The 17,343-nt window shown below is 42.0% G+C and overlaps 1 protein-coding gene across 11 annotated transcripts in view; it reads left to right on the top strand.

Annotated features, from left to right (window-relative positions):
• LOC143150747 (uncharacterized) overlaps positions 1 to 17,343 on the top strand; it is a 170,007-nt gene that overhangs the window by 76,026 nt on the left and 76,638 nt on the right. The gene's annotated exons all lie outside the window — the stretch shown is intronic.

Below are 17,343 nucleotides of genomic sequence, written 5' to 3'. Positions count from 1 at the left end.
AACAATTTCCTCTTTCAATTACCGAACCACCTGTACCCCGTCGGCCCCAACCACCGAATCACGACCCAGTGCACGTCTTCCAGATATGAATGACAGTGCGCGGCTCGTGGCGAAAGTAAATCCTTTAATTAACCAACCGATCGATTCTCACGGGAGGCGGCGGGCTTGGGGGGTGGTGGTGTCGATCACAATGGAAGGGCAGACACATGTCCCGTCATACGAATACCTCATTCCGGGCCGTGAATTGCAGGAAGCCTTCCTACGACACGTTCGTCGTACACCTCTTCCTGCCACGGGGCGGCCGTCCTCGTTGCTTCGCCGTCCTATATTTAGAAAACGGCCATTACGCGCACGCCCGGCGACCACTTCCCTAATAAATTCACCATAATTGTACCCCACGGAATCCTACACCCGGCACCGCAGCGTACGCTTTTATGCAAATACCCGCCTTTTTGCGACGCGTCTCGTCCGCCCCAGGAATCGCTCGTTACACCTCGCCACGGCGTAACTAATTAAAGCCGCAATTAACATCGTGGACTTATTCGATCCACGAGGTCCGCTTTACAAAAGGCACCGAGGTCGTACATTAGGGCTCGTTGGGCACATCCTACGAGCACTGGGCAATTTTAGAGCCGGTCGAGTTTAATCGTCCGCCTTAGAGACTGGGGTCAAGGAGCGCTTGAGTCGCATCGTCCCTGGCTTGGGATTTAACATCGGTTGTGTACAAGAAAATTGCTGGAAGATGGTCAATTAGAGAGAAACATTTATCCAGGTTGAAACCGAGGGACAACTCACTGTCAACGCGCTGTAGAAGTAGGAAGAATCTGGATAGCTGAAGTAGATAATCAAACTTCTAGATCACCGAAGGATTTTTCAAACCTTTGAGATCACCCTGAGTACTTGTTTGAATAATTACCAGACTGGAAACATACTGAGTGTTTTCACTTGTATCGATCGATGTTATCTTGGTTATCAACTCGGAGGACAGAAAGAACCTATCGATGGGACAGCTAGCCTAGGTATTCGAGATCAAGTCTTCTTGAGATCTTCGAAATCACCTGGAGGATTGAATCAAGTAATTGCTGAACCAGAAACTTTACAGCCTGTTTTGCTTGTATTTACTTTGAAACGGAGCAATCTTATCTCAGTTATCATCAGAAAGAAATAGATCCTCTTTGAAGTCACCTGGAAGATTGGATCAAACAATCATTAATTCGAAAGCTGACACCTAGCAACGTACACACCCTTTCTCACTTCTATCTACTTTAGAAAGAAACAATGACACTTTCGCTAAGTGTCATACACACTATGTTGATACAGAGATAGAAGGGACAGACTCTCTGAAATCCTCTTAGAGATCAGCTGGAGGATTGTACCAAACAATCGTTAATCAAGAAATTGACATCTAGAATCCTACGCATCCTTTCTCACTTCTATTTACTTTAAGAAGAAGTAATGTCACCTTCGCTAAGTGACATACAAAGTATATCGATGCACGTAGAGATAGAAGGGACAGACTCTGAAATCCTCTTAACGATCAACTGGAAGATATCCAACGGTTACTCGCCACAACGGATCTCCGTGGATAACGGTCTAGCCTAGATTCAGGAAATCTTAGAACGAAACATTTACCTGAAGTAGGCGAAGACACTCGTTGAAATTCCCAACCGTCTAATAGTCACCTACACACGCTAGAATATATCATCAGATAAACACGGATTGTCGGTTGCAAGGTCGTCATCGCGTCGGGAGAATGGTTCTTTATCGGATGATAGCTCCGAGCTCAAATGCATTACAATCGAAGTGTTACTAATTACATAGCTGGGTCTAGCGCTGTGCATATAGCCAGCGGTAGCAATTAATATACGTCTCCCGCATCACCACCAACGTAATTAATAGTGTCTGCCGTCTTCAGAACGAGATCGGTTATAGCGTCGAGTGAACGCAATACCAGCGATTAAATGCAAATCCCGTGCTACGGGATACAGATCGTCGGTTCGAATTTATTTCGCCCCCATTTTGGCCTTTTTTACGAGTGATATCGCGGGAACACTTTCATGCTCCGATCGGCGAGTATGCGCGGCGAATTGCAACGCTTGAACTCTGATTCATTTGTCTCGCAGTAGATCGAAATTATTGGTTAGTTAGATTGACTTGTTTACAAAAGCAACTCATCGTTGCCTTTTCTCGTAATTGGACGCCAGTTTATGCACCCAAGTGATACGTATGGTATCGTGCGGTTAATTGATCGCGAGTTTCTGGTCAATTATCGAGGTACGGTAGCCATTTTTGTCCAGGTAAGGTAACAGTGGTGGTGATGTGGTCCCATTAACATACAAATCTATTTCCAAATAATATCTACGGTGTTATCTAACTACTTGATCGCGAACTCGGTGACTTCTTTTCAGTTACAATATTCGAAAAAATTGAGGAAAGTCCCCAGTCGTGTCGGTTCGACGACTTCCAGTCGCATCGGTCCGCGCTCAAAATTCGCTCCAATCTCCAATCCAATGTCCCAATCGGTCAACCAGGTTCTTGTAGGCTACTTACTAGTAAAAGAAACTGAAAGTTTTGTAAATTTTCCAAAAGATCAAGACCAGCCATTCAGTCGCGTCGGTTCAACAATTTCCAGTCACATCGGTCCGCGCTCGAAATTCGTTACGATTGAAAATACTTGAATCGTTAATATACGAGCACGGTAGAGTTACCGTTGACTTTGTGTGAATTCTTTTGTCGCGTCCCTTAACGTTATTTTCTTTCTAACGCGTTGCTTAAAATGTTTGCAACGTGGAAAGGTGGCAGTCCAATATGACAGAGACAAGTTTCTAGTCGATTTCCCAATTGAATCTTCAGGTAGATTGTACTGCAGAGCTCAGAAGACCCTTGCTAATTCTCCTGCCAGATTCTATGGAACGATCCCCGATCGATTCGCCGAGATAAGGTCTGTCGACGTTTACGAAAGAGCCTTTCGAGCGTCGTCCCCCTTTGAAAATTCGTTTTCTCTCCGAGTTCGTCGCGGTCGTTGCTATCGTTGAGAACGATCATGCCGGCAGCGGAACACGTTTCGTTCATACAATTTTAATCGCTTCGAGGAGAATTCGCATCGATTCGCCGCCACACACGAAGCGCCGACGAGCAATTCTCATTCCTTTCAGGCGGAAGGATGAAGTAATAATCGTTTATTGCAATCCTTGGAATCGTAAAGGCAGTAGTGTATCCCGAAGGCGCATTACTTTAACATTCGATGACTATAGCGACCATGAGTGTCTTCATTTGACCAACACGAATAACTTTATGAATGGGATCGATGATTCGTAAACCTGATCACAAACACGCGATGCTCGAGGGTGTATACGTAGCAATATTAGGGATAATTACTTTACGGAATTTTTAATTAAAATTTTTTAAACGGTATAACATAAACGGTAGTGGTACACCCAAGGTTTTAAGTGTCTGAGGAGTACATCGTTTACACAGGATACCTGTTCTATTTCTATTGGTAAGAACCAAAGGTATCAGAAATATATTCTTAAAAGAATTCTTTTGCTCTGAGGGAGATTTTATGGGGTATAAATCATTTTTCCACCTTCCTCCATACCAGACAACATTCATAAAAGCATTCGTTGAGATACCATCTGTTGCTTATGGATACTCCACTCTGTATATTCTATCATTTAGTTTTCTACTTCATTTGTCCCTGAGGGCAATTATGCCACTTATACCACAGGTCACTGTACATTCACAGGACTCATTCGTATATTTACAGTTGTTCAAAGTTCGAGTGTCATAGTATTTTTTTTAACAATGGAAGAAAGGACAAAACTTATTGAATAACCTAGTACGTTGATCGCTCGTAGGCTTGATTCGACGCGAGTTCGAAGTACTTGAAGACCTCTCGCGTTCCTAACCTTGATTGGAGAATCACGTCGCTAGCGATAAAACGGTTACACGCGCGCATCACGGTAATTCGTGGAGATGCGCGCGCATCGTATATTGTATAACTTCGCGCGATGCATTTGTCTGTCCCTCGTATCTGCAAATTCCGCAAGTGTAATGTACACAATGTAAATTATTGCGCGCGTTGTTTCGAGTGTTTAGGGGAATACGCAATGTTTGCCGTTAAACAATGATGATTCAGCCGCGAGTGATTTGCGATCGCGGGAGAAACGAGTGTTCGTCTTCGTGCGGACCGCGCGTAAACGTCGGGGGCGTGACAAAAATGCGCCCCAGTGCACGACCGGTCGTAAATTTTCCGCCCGGGGCTCGATAAAATACAACGCGACGTGAATTTATCGCTTGAAGAATTCGTGGACCGCGGTGGACACCGTTTCTGCAACTGTAATTGCAGAAATAACGCGCTACCGACCCGCGGATCGCGCAACAGGGACAGATCAAGAACGACGATTCCATGGGATAAGATGGGGAACACTCTAGACTAAAAGAGCATCGTTGTGCTTCGAATTTGTGAATCGAGGTTTCGCCTTTTGGTGAGGACAGGGGAAACAAATTTTACGTTCAAGTCTTAACCTTGAAGCATTTGCTTGACCGTTACGTTACAAATCTTTGAACTCGTGTTTTTAATTATATGATTATTATTTAATTATGTAGAATGTCCTAAATGTATGGAACTCGTGTTTTTAATTATATAATTGTTATTTAATTATGTAAAATGTCCTAAATGTATGGAACTCGTGTTTTTAATTATATAATGATTATTTAATTATGTAAAATCTCCTAAATGTATGGAACTCGTGTTTTTAATTATATAATTATTATTTAATTATGTAAAATGTCCTAAATGTATGGAACTCGTGTTTTTAATTATATGATTATTATTTAATTATGTAAAATGTCCTAAATGTATGGAACTCGTGTTTTTAATTATATAATTATTATTTAATTATGTAAAACGTCTTAAATGTATGGAACCTGTGTTTTTAGTTGTACAATATATAGTAGTGAGAGGACTAAGAAAGTGTCGACAGTATCCAGTAGCATCTATTGTAACAGTTTCCATCGTAGAAAAATAATACATTAGGAGTATGGGTCAAGAAAGACCCGAGGAACGCATTAAAGTCAAAAGAATATAAACACATATATCCTCGAACAGTGTTTCTCAGTCTTTATCTTCCAGATTCTGAAATCCAGAGGCTTCTCAAGATAGAAAACTTTTGGCAGACCCCCCCTAGAGTGGAATTAAATTACTATTTTTTCAATATATATATATTTTTACACTGATTTATCTATTTATGGCACAGAGATACGTGTTTAATTTAAATTGCGTCACACTTCTTTTATTCAGACAATCTACACTTTATTTTAGCAAAGCATTGCACAAAAATATAATGAGCGTTATTACTTGGAACGAAATAAAACACTGTTCCAGAACATATAATCAAAATAACATTGCAAAACGAGTAAATTGAAAGTAGACTACTTCTTGTAATCCCGCCAGCATAATACAGTACATTAAAAATGCTTTAAACAGTAGTTCCCGGGTAATTGATTGAATTTTAACCCGGTTAAGTGATCAAACATTATCTCCACGTTGGACTGGAAAAATTTAATCAATTGCTGCGAGTGACTCGCTAATAATACGTCTCATAGGATGACGCTACCGTGAATTACAAAAAGGAAAGATCGACCAAGTGAGAGAAGCAAGAGTCTACAAGGGAATTAAGGTGGTTTCCCAACTGGGGAGGTGTTCACAGAAAAATTAGATTGTAAGGTTGCACGGACACGGGCCGCAGCGTGTTCCGTACGAAACAAAAAATCTGGATACCTAATGTCATCGTAAATCTGCGGTAGTTGACGTGGGCCGGCCCACTAAACATGTCGGTAAAATATACACTGGCGGTAATTTACTCCCCGCGGATCTGCGCGGGAGAAGATTTTCATGTAACTCTTTCAGCGAATCCGTGTAACGGTTTCCCATTCGAGGTCGTTGAAAATAGTCACACATTCACGCGGACACCAACGGTAGCGAACACCTGGGATTACCTTTACGTTCAATGTTTAAAATCTTGAGTAACGATTATTCGTTCGAATCAAATTGGGACAGTATTTCGTTAGTTGTATATATTGTAATTCACACTGTTATCATTTTATCTCGGGTCAGTGTATTAATTTTGTTCTCTGTACGTTGAAATTTCAGATACGTTGATTCGTTCGTGTTACGAATTCTAGAGACTTGAACAATTCCATTTGAATTACTATTTTGAAATTTCAGTGACGTTCTAGTGGTATTGGAAATTAAGGATGCTGGTACATTCGAGACGCAAATTCTTTAATAAACTTTTTTTTTCAATTTGCGAAAACTGGTACTAAAATGGTGGCTAATAGGTGGACGCTAATTTCATTAAAGCGTTACAATTAATTCATTCTTATCCAGGTTGAGGTCTGCCCAATTTGTCCTAACTGTCGAGTTAGTTCCGCCGGCGTTGCAAGTTTGGACTGTTAATTTGTCTAACGCGTTGAATTAGTTCCGCCAGCTTTGCAAATTCGGAACGATAATTCGTCTAGCCTGTATAATTACTTGCATACTGCTCGCGAACTTGGGATTCGTCTGACCTATCAGTTCCACTGACGTCGCGGATTCGGTGGCGTTAATTTGCCTAATTCGTAGAATTAGTTCCGTTAGCTTTGCAAATTCAAACTTCATCGTTTGTAATTTGTTCCATTCTGGTTACAAAAGAATCGCGAGTTCTTAAATTCAATTCCTTTGATATTCAAATTTCGAGCGCTCGTTTCTGTGCACTTATACGATTAGTGTAATTTGTAGAACTTTTTACCGCATTAATTTATCCGTAACATTAATGCAACGTAGAAGCATTGATTTTTCTATGCGTCAGAAACAACTTTGTTCTTCGAATTGGCCGTATTTTTAATACTCGCGTACTTGTACATTTTAAAGAAGAAAATTTAATTTGCCTAATTTTTACTATATCTATCCTTTTTTGAGCTACCAGTTTGCAATCTTAAATAGTCCAATGTATAATTGGAACGCGGATACAGATGTTCTAATTCACCTACTCTGCAAACTTATTTTCGTCTGTGTCACAAATATAGGAATACTGTGAGGTTAGGTTCGGTAACGGCGCTCTGGCAACACTACGCCTTTTATGCGTTTATGTATCGTTGGCTGGACTATCTATTTTCATTTCTATATATTGCGAAGGAAAGTATTCTTTCGTTATTGTTGTTAATTTCTCAAAAATTCAAATCACTTTACCAACTTGAGGAGCCCAGTGTCCCTCGTGTATCATACTGACAGCACTCCGTATTGTCAATCTAAATTACTCTATATCGAGGTGTAAATTTTCTGTAAAATCACGAGTACTAATTACATCCAATCTTGAATCGAATTAGAAACTACAGAAGCATTTGGGGACAACTCATCGACAATATAAAATTACTTTCACCAGAAAATTTATATATTTTTTATCAAATCCTTTCAAGAGCGTTATCGCTAAATTGGCAATGCTTTCCCCGTGAAAATGAGTCCAAACACGACCATGTTCGGACGATTTTCAATTATACGCGATTCGAATCATTTTCGAAAATCGGTAAATTACGCGTAATTAAAAATACTCCGAATATGGTCGTGTTTGGACTCATTCTCATCGGGAGATCTTCGTCTATGCATTGCTGACGCTCTCGTGAAAATATTAAGACAGATGTAAAGAAAATTTGATTTTCAATTTTCGGCATAAACGGTGAAAGGGTTCCTGTTGCTCGAGCCAGGTGCAAAAATGGTCCCTCGAGACTGAGAATCACCTTCCCAATTTGGAAACGAAGCTCGAACAAAGTGGTGCGGTCTCGTGTCATCGACACTTTAACACGCGAGGATTCGTTGTTCGATCTACTGGAAGCAGCGTGATCGTTCTGGCATGCTCGACACGAACGAGAAGCCACGAAAGACCAGAAAGCAGCACCGGTGAGTCTAATCGATACAAGCACGAGATCGTAATACCGGTATCGTATTATGGTGCCCCTTTAAGGAAATGACGGGTGCCTGAATTACGCGAAAACGCCTCGTAAACGGCACCCTCGGCCTCCCATCAATAACCATCACTTAAGTAATTTCCGATTAATCATTGGGTATTTGCCGTCGATACCCTTTAACGTCCGCTTAATTATCTCTTCATATTTTTCCGCGAGAAGTTGGATTAGCGAACGGTGTTATGAATTATTCATAAAAATGCCCTGGGGTACTTCCATCATTCGATATGCAGCCCCCCCCTACCCACCCTTGACCCTTTACCCGCCCTCCTTACCCAATGCGTCGTCCTTGAAATTCGGGACTTTTCGATTGGCGACATTTTTAATCGCGCGTCCCTCGCAATGATAAATTGAGGTTAGGTTAACAGCAACACTTTAGTCGTGCATTTCCTCTTTCGGTTGTCTTGCGTGTACGTTTTCATGTAGACGTGCAATAAATAAAAAATGAATAAAGCGACAAGCAACGACGAGTTCTTTTATTTTATTTTCAAACAGCAACGACATTAACCTTTTCAGGTGGCATGCAATATTGCAAAGGTAGCTATTGAACAAACTTCGTAGGGTTGTTTGAGGTTATGGTAATATCACCAGACGTTAAATCACTGTCCCTGGTCGACTCGATGGCTCATAAATTTTGTGGGAATTAGAGATTATGGTAATCTCGTGACAATTTTTGTTAACTAAATTGGGCATTTTATGGGATTTGAGGTTAAGTCAGATTTTTATCAGTGAATGATTTTGTTTCGTTTGAAATTTAGGTTACTGCGATCGGTTCAACGACAGTATAGCATTAGCATTAGCTTCGATTGAGATCTTACAGCCGATGTTTTATGATTTAAGTTGCAATCGTAAGAATGATTAATGTAATTTCAGATATTTTCTATACGTAGTTATTACGGTTCTTCTGCTGTACGGTTGTAAGCGTAATTAGCTTTACAGTCGTTTCAGGCATAATCGTAAGTGTAATTAGTGTGACTCAGAATCGTAGTCATAATTAATACAAGTCGGGGTCGTTATTATAGATAGTCCAATCCGACTTATGATTGAAAGTATAATTGGTATGATTTGCAGTTGTTTCGCTTATGATTGCAGGTATAATTAGAATATTTCCCGTTTGCTAGTGTTATTAGCGTGCCCTGGAGTTGTAATTAGAGTTAATCTACCGTGCAGTTTACCCCGTATATAATCGCAAAAGGACAGAAACTTCAAGTCGACAACATTTTTTTATAGACACAATCTTTGCTAGATTGTTGCTACGCGATTCGTAGTTTTCTTGCTACAATGTTGATAATTAAAGAACGTAGTTGATCGTCTAAACTTTTTTATCCGGTGCAATGCAATTGTGACAATATAGAAGCATCGATAACGTATTACCTCGATCGCAGTGGGCGGGCCAAAGGGACGAGGGAGGGCCAATGAAAAAATATGGTGGGAGTGGTCGCGCAGTGACCTTGAGCGGCCAATACTTTCGGTCCAGACTCGCAACGCGTCTGTAACCGGCCCGTATCGAAACATTTGGACAATTTCTCGCGATACTTTCAAATTTTTACCCATCTTTATAAACTAGAGTGAAAAATAATAAAACACGAATCTTCGTATCGGTTAATCGATCAATTCTCAAAACGATTAGTCAAATCAGGGATAAGTCAAATAGTACAAATTCTTGTTCGACGCAATAAGAGCGACCAGAAAACATGCAAATCGTACGCGAAATATATATATATATATATCTCGTAAATCGATGTAGCAATAATAATATTTCCGCGTATGTTTTTCGTCATTGCACGCGTCGTAAATACACGAGATTCCCCGGTCCAATAATAACCGAACAATATTGGTAAACGATTTTTGGCTAGCTTCGGTCCGCCGGCGATGTCGCGAATTTCGATTTTAAAAATATCCTCGGTGCTTGGAGAGAGCCCAAAAAAAAAACAAAAAAAAGAAAAAGAAAAAAATCGTACACCGTGACCCGTCAGGAAGCGAGCAATTGTCGCGGTGAAAAATATAATCTAAAGAGTGGAAATACCGGCAAGAATGTACTCTTAAAAGGGCGATATCGACGGGACGATATGCCCCGAAGGATCCGGCTTTAATATCTGCTGGTTCGCGCAACACCGTAATGGTCCTTTATGACGCCGAGGAGCGTCGTTTCGCGGTGTAAATTGCACGTTGCATCGATTTACGAGGCGAACAGTAATTTCCACCATCTTGGACGGGGGGTATGTGTCTACGTGGAGCCTGTATGCGGTGCGCGTACGCTGGCCGAGCGTTGAATATACGGAGCGTGTTCCGGTATTCTAACCAGCGCGCTAGAAAATTGTCCCGCCCCGCGAAATTATGCTTCCCATAAGGCCAGCTACGGCTGCCGCTGGATCCACAACGAAACAGGAATCACGCACGAATTGTGTATGTACATTAATGGCACGCGCGGAATTCGCAGTCACTGGGGCTTCGTGACGCGAAACGTCCCATGGTAACTGCTTCCTGCGAGGGCACGAGCTCTCTGCGCAACGGGGACCAATAATTTCTACCGTTCGAGGGAAGTACCATAACCCCCCACTCTTTACACGCTGGATCGAAGGTGTCGCGCGATTGGAACACCAGATGGCGCGACAGTCTGTCCCGGGAAAATTGACGGGTACTGAGGATGTTTCGATAAGAGCGACAGATGATTATTATCGAAATGTTGACTCGTGGCGTAAAAATTTGTTCGATTGTTCAATATTTTGTTGCTCTTTTAAGAATCGATTATTCGTTCCACTGTTGAAGGATCCTCCAAGTGTGATAATGACGAAACGATGATTTAATCGAAATCCAGCTCTGCTGTTTATCATACTTCTATATTAATTTTAATCGAATGTGTTTATATTATGAGTCAATAAAGTGAAAAGTGGCGTGCAGAGAAGTCGATGAACTAAATCAGTTGTAAATACTGTTTCTCTTGTTGGAATTAATCATTTATCACACTGTTGAGGAATCCAAGTGTGGTAACGACGAGGTGGTAATTTATTTTAAATCTAGTCCTGCTGTTTATCATACTTCTATATTAATTTCAACCAAATGAGTTTACATTATGAGTCAATAAAGTGAAAAGTGCCGTGCAGAGAAGTCGATGAATTAGATCAGTTGTAAATACTGTTTCTCTTGTTGGAATTAATCATTTATCACACTGTTGAGGAATCCAAGTGTGGTAACGACGAGGTGGTAATTTATTTTAAATCTAGCTCTGCTGTTTATCATACTTCTATATTAATTTCGACCGAACTGATTTATATTATGACTCGATAAAATAAAAAGTACTGTGCAGAGAAGTCAAGGAATTGTCGATCCAATTCGAATTGTGCGAATGTTGGGAAGGAGAGACATTGAAACAAGAAGAAGCGACAAAGAGCAATAACTGGAATGCAATGGCGTAGACACAGACCCGAAATGTTAACTAGCAGCGGAAAATTTTAACAAACGACTACGATACATCGTTCTTATGGAAACACTTTTTATAAAGTACTTTTAATTGACGCGTTTTCTACATCGCAAGAGAAAGTGGCGATTCGACCTTGGCAACTAATACTTTGTGTCTTTCATAGAGCGCGCTGCGATCAATAGATATACAGCGTGGAATAAAAGCGAGTATTTTTCTTGTAACTCCGTTCGTCTTACGTTTCTACTTTTCTCGCTGTTTTTCTTTCGTCGAGGATGAAAATAGCCTTGTTATGATACTTCAGTATTTTTAGCGTGGCTCCGAAAATTATGTAACAAGCGCCAATTTTGTCCGCGTCGAAAGTCTTAGATTATTGCTTTGCTTTGTAAAAGAAACGCGTGTTCCAGTACCACGATTATTCGAGTACAACTTTTCTGCTTTATATATATACCAATATTTATTTTTCATTTTCTTTTCTTACACATTTTACTCTTTTTCTCGACAAATATATACCCCTTCGTGCTTTCTTCGAACGTGTCGCCATTACGCAACAAACATTTCGTAAAATATTTCTTTTATCTTGATATTCGGAAAAATTGAATTCAGAGTGAATCGTGTATCATTTCTTAAAAAAAAAAAACAAAACAAAACAGCTTCGGTTCTTCTAAAATTAGTATACACCGAGAATGCACAAAAATAGCGCAAATACAAATTATTCATCTCCGCGTTTCGTCCGTTATCCCTATACCAAGAACGACGAGAAACGATCGTTAAAAAAAATGATAATGACAGCCGAGCAGGTGCATTGGTTGCACTCGTCAAAACGCAAGGTTACGAGACGAACTTGTATTTAACTTCTACCCCATGCTTTCCTATCTTCGACGAAACGGAAAAGATGACCTTGTTGTGCCACTCAATTCACCCCTTCCCCCCACATTTCACTCCGTCACCATCGTAACAAGTGGTACAAACGCCCTGTTCAATATGCTCCCCTATCCCTTTCATGTACTTCATGTTTCCTGACTTTTCCCTCGATTGAAAAAACAAAGATACTTTTTCAAAGATACCCTCCTTGACGAACCACATTTCACTCACAATTTATAGAATTTATAAATATAAATATATTTATAGAATTTATAAATTGTATCTATGAAAGATACAAAGTATTAGTTGCCAAGGTCGAATCGCCATTTTGTCTTTCAATGTAGAAAACGCGTCAATTAAAAGTACTTTATAAAAGGTGTTTCCATAAGAACGATGTACCTTAGTTGTTTGTTGAAACTTTCCGCTGCTCGAGTGTTCCCCTCTTGTCTTTACCCACCCCCTCCTCAATCGTACTTTCACGTCGATCGGTAATCTACCGTGAAGTCAAGGCGCCATCTTCCGTAACTGGACAGACAGCGGATAATTTTCGCAACACGAAATGTATCACGCGGATCGTGTAATCGACACGCTGACATCGTTGTGAAAAATAAAACGAAGGACGTAATCGTAGCCGGGAAACGTTTCAGCTTTCTCACTTAACGTTTCACGGTCGTTTCAGGGTAAAAGCTTGACACGGGTACACGATTTATATAGGCGTTGCCCCGTTACCCGTCAATCGTTTCGCGGGGCAACACGCCCCCTCTGCCACTTAATTATTTTCTCCCCGCTGGAATTATTATGGCTTGCTTCACGGATTATCTGCGATCTCGGTACAGTAATCACGGTGTACCGTGGCTGATTGCACCGAGGCCCCATTGAAAACGGCCACCGTTCGTTAATCCGGCCCCCCGCTTCCCCGCCCCTCCGCCCGTTAACTCTTAAATAGTAATCATACGGTTCGTTTGTACTGTCTCTCGTTATATTTCTGTCGCGTAAATTGTTGTTCCCGATAGGGCCGCGTTTCCATGCGTCAATTAGGAGGTAACCGTGAAGCGCGTTACAATGTAATAAAGCGAAAATAGATACTCGATTTCCGTTTCGCCTACCTTCGGTGACCGGAGCGTGTGTCTCTTAACCATAGAGAAAATTGTATCGCCGTTTACGTTCAGGAGGCTCGACGATGTTATTTGTGACGCTGGTATGCAGCGTGGACAGGATTTGAGAAATTATACTCGACGAGGTAACCACGGGAGGGCGACACGAGCTCGACCTTGCGCGTATACAAGCTCGATATCGCGCGCCGTGTTACGTATTTCGAAGCGTGAATCGACTCGGGACAAAAAGCAGTGGCCGCTCAAGGTCACCGCGCGGCTATCCCCACCACAGCGTACTCCAGCACGCTTGGTCCCTTCGTCGCGCCCAGTCTCCTCGCTCCGCCCCTTCGCGACCCGCCCTTCGCGCCCCGCCCCTTCGCGACCCGAAGTTGTGATCAATTCCTTGAATTTGTCACCTCCGACTCTAGAAAATTCTAATTCGTTCTTCTTGCAACGAAACACCGTCTTCGATTAGATATGGAAAGTGTGATTTGGTAATTAGTATTCCAATCTGCACGAATGTCCCGTGGAATTTTATCGAATGAAATCTGTTCAATCGTAAACAAAACGGACAGGTTTATCGTACTCTCAACCACGTGACAATCTAGAATACTTTTTAAACGTAGTAGCGATCTCGATTGAACACCGATTAACGTTTGTTCGAAATACTTTCTTGCGAGACTGTCGAAAGCGACTGAAAATTGTGGAGACCGTGTTTGTGACGCACCCTGTACACACAGATCTCTATCAACTCACAAAAGACGAGCAGAAGAAATAAACATTTTCCGAAAGAAATGCATTCGCAAGAAACTAACAGGTTGTAATTTTCTCTTGCGTTTCCACGCGATCGAACAACACCTCATCGCGTAATTTCAATAACACTCTTACCGTGAAACCGTATTTGTACGTGGGCTCTATCTGTCTGAAACATCTGCGGGTTTCGATACAAGAAGTTGTATCGGTAACGATGTAACATCATCGACCGTTTTTGCATCCGAGTGAACCAGGTCAGGGTAACCTAATCTAGAACCTCAGTTGCGTTATTGAACAATAAAGTGTTCTTTGGTTGTTTGCCCGCGGAATCGTTTTCGTTTCGACTGGCTGCATCGGGAACGGATCCTTGCGATCATTATACCGGATGATTCTCGAATATCGTCTACCCGTTGCTATTTACAAGTGAATTCTTTAGCTTTCTTCTTCGCTGTGCTCCTGTCCCGCAGATTCGACGTTGTGTCGTTCGTTCGAAACACATTCTTATCCACCGTACGAAATAATTTGCCCGCGGCTGGCTGCCGGTACCATTATTGCGTCCTTCTCCGGTAGAAGTATTGGCTGGTTGCAGAAAATAACTTTGTACCAGCGTCTCCCAACTCGGATCCCTGCAGATTCCCGAGATATCTTGCACTCCACTCGGTGGTAATTCGCGCTGACACGCGACGTCGATCGAGGAAATACATTAACGTTCAAAAGTTTCGTTACGCCCGTTAGCGAGATATGGAGAACGAACTACGCTATCGTAGGGCAAAACTAACACGAAACTGGCTCGGGGTTCGCGAAGATTTGGCGAGGAAATGTTCCTTTTATCTCGGGCAATCTGCTCTCCTAATTAACATTTTCCATAGCTTCGATGTTCTCATTTCCATGTATCGTGTTACCTCGACAGGAAGGTATGTGTTTCGAGTGGATGGAGGGTACTTGTATACCTTAGGCTTACCAAGCTCCTAGAGCACGTAGGGGATGACATTGAAAAAACAAAGCCCGGGGAGATACAGTTAAATGGAACTAATTATGCAATACTCGAGGCAATACTATCGCTTCTCGATAAGCGCATCTCTCATTGATTTGACAAGCTCTTCTATTCGGAACAATTAGACGTTACGAGCAATAGTCAGTAACCGTGATGGAGATGACTCGGTATCAGTTATCTGGGAAGCGTCTACTTTACATTTGTACATACGAGCATGATTTTACTTTTGCAAGTGTTGGCCTCACGTCTGCATCCACTGGAGAGACTCCCCGGTAGCCCAAGGATAGAACAAGATAAAGTAGCAAGAACCAAGGAGATGTAGTTAAGTGGGGCTGACTGTGCAACAACCGAGGTAATATTGTATCTCCTCACTGACGACGTGTTCCATTGATTCGATATGCCCTTCCATCTATTTTAGCTACTTCAACTATCGAAGACATTGATGCACTTGTAATTGGAATGGTTACACGCTGTGAACAATAGACGGTAACCGTAACTGGTCTGGTTCTGCTTCAGTTATACGGAGAGTGTTTAGTTTATATTTGAAGCAGGAGTTTATTTTTGCAAGTATCGATTTCACTTTTGCATCCATTGGAGAAACCCTCCGGTAGCTTAAAGAGAGAACAAGACGGAGCAAGCAAAAACTAAAGAGATGTAGTTAAGTGAGGCTGACTGTGCAACAACCAAGTCGTTATACTTCTTCGGTGTGTTTTATTGATTTGGGTATATCCGTCCGTTCGTCTCGGGTATCTCGGCTATCGAAGACATCGATGCTCTTCTAAACGGAACAACTTATTGCTACGAGCAATAAGATCGAAACAGTCGTTGGCTCGACTCCGTTTTAGTTATTCCGAGAGGTATCTACTTTACGCTCGGATCCGAGAGCAAGGAATTCTTACGTTGCACAATTTTCACCCGAGAGACTCTCAAGTGGAGTAAACACAGTATCCATGATCCTCGGGCAACCTGTACTTACATCCTCGTTCGTTTCGATACGTGCAAATGTGGCTCAGACTGAAACTCGAACGTTTGGTGAGTTTCGGTTCGCCTAACTGCGACATGGAAATGTCATTGCCTGGTCGATAGGGGTACGTTGATGGTAACGAACGGGGGATGATGGTTCGAATTACCACGGAAGAGGTGAATTGCGGGGGAACAGCAGTCTCCGAGCGAGGCTGAGGCCCGTCTGCTCTATTACTTATGCAGTCTACGTTACCTGGCTTGCATTGCTGCATGACTGCTTGCTTACCCTACGTAACGTGTACTTTATTCTTTCCAGATGCGCTCGCGCCGATAGCTACTGGCGATTCGCTCGTTTAACAGCGTAACGGCAAGCCAGCAGGAATCAGGGCCGGTGAGTGGCACCGAGGGGGGAGAAGAGTGCTTGGGAAATAGAGAGAGGGATAGAGAGAGAGAGAAAAAGGTAAAAACGTGCCTGGACCCTAGGAGGGCACTAGAAGGTGGTACAGTCACTAGGAAGAATATAGAAAACGAGAACTTCCTTCGTTGCTCTTTTTTCTTCTTTCGCGAACTGCCGAGTGGCCTGTTGGCAGCTAGCTGGCTGTTGATAGGCATCTGTAGGGCACGTTTCTGAAGTCGAGGATCTTGATTGTCAGTGGAGAGATCGAACCGAGCGTATCACGAGCGGTATCGAAGCTAGGGTAAGTGTGACTCCTGTGGGTGTACTTGGAATAAAATAATAATCTTTTTGTTAGATGTATTATTTATATATTAAAGTGAACTTTGACCTTTCGAGACACAGACCCTTTTCAGAACCTGGTGAACCTAATTGCCTTGGGCCGTAACATTTAAACGTTCAGGTTTAATAAATCTGATAAGAACAGTACCACGTCAAATAACGCATCTCCTTCATCCCTTACGTTCGCCGGTCGTCCATTAAAATCATCTGGAAATTCGATACCCTAATTATATCGAGAAGTGTATAATGTCGGGATAATTGGAAACGTAATTGCTATACTTGTCCAGGTGAAAAATTCCACCTTTTTTATTCGCCGGTCAGGTTAACAGAGTAGAAACCAGATGAGACCGAATGTCAGAATAAAGAAGATGGGACCAGGAATAGAAGGGGGGACAAAAACATGTCCGGATTCTGCGAAGGTGCTAGACGGCGGGTACAGTCCCGAAAGAGAATATTAACTTCGATCGTGGTCAACCTATTGGCATCAGCAGTTGTCCAAAAGACTTAGGTCGGTTAAGTC

The sequence above is a fragment of the Ptiloglossa arizonensis genome, chromosome 8 (assembly GCF_051014685.1).
Source record: "Ptiloglossa arizonensis isolate GNS036 chromosome 8, iyPtiAriz1_principal, whole genome shotgun sequence".
In the NCBI taxonomy this organism is placed as follows: Eukaryota; Metazoa; Arthropoda; class Insecta; order Hymenoptera; family Colletidae; genus Ptiloglossa; species Ptiloglossa arizonensis.
The sequence above is the reverse complement of the archived record's forward strand: the minus strand, read 5'-3'. Positions and strand labels throughout refer to the sequence as shown.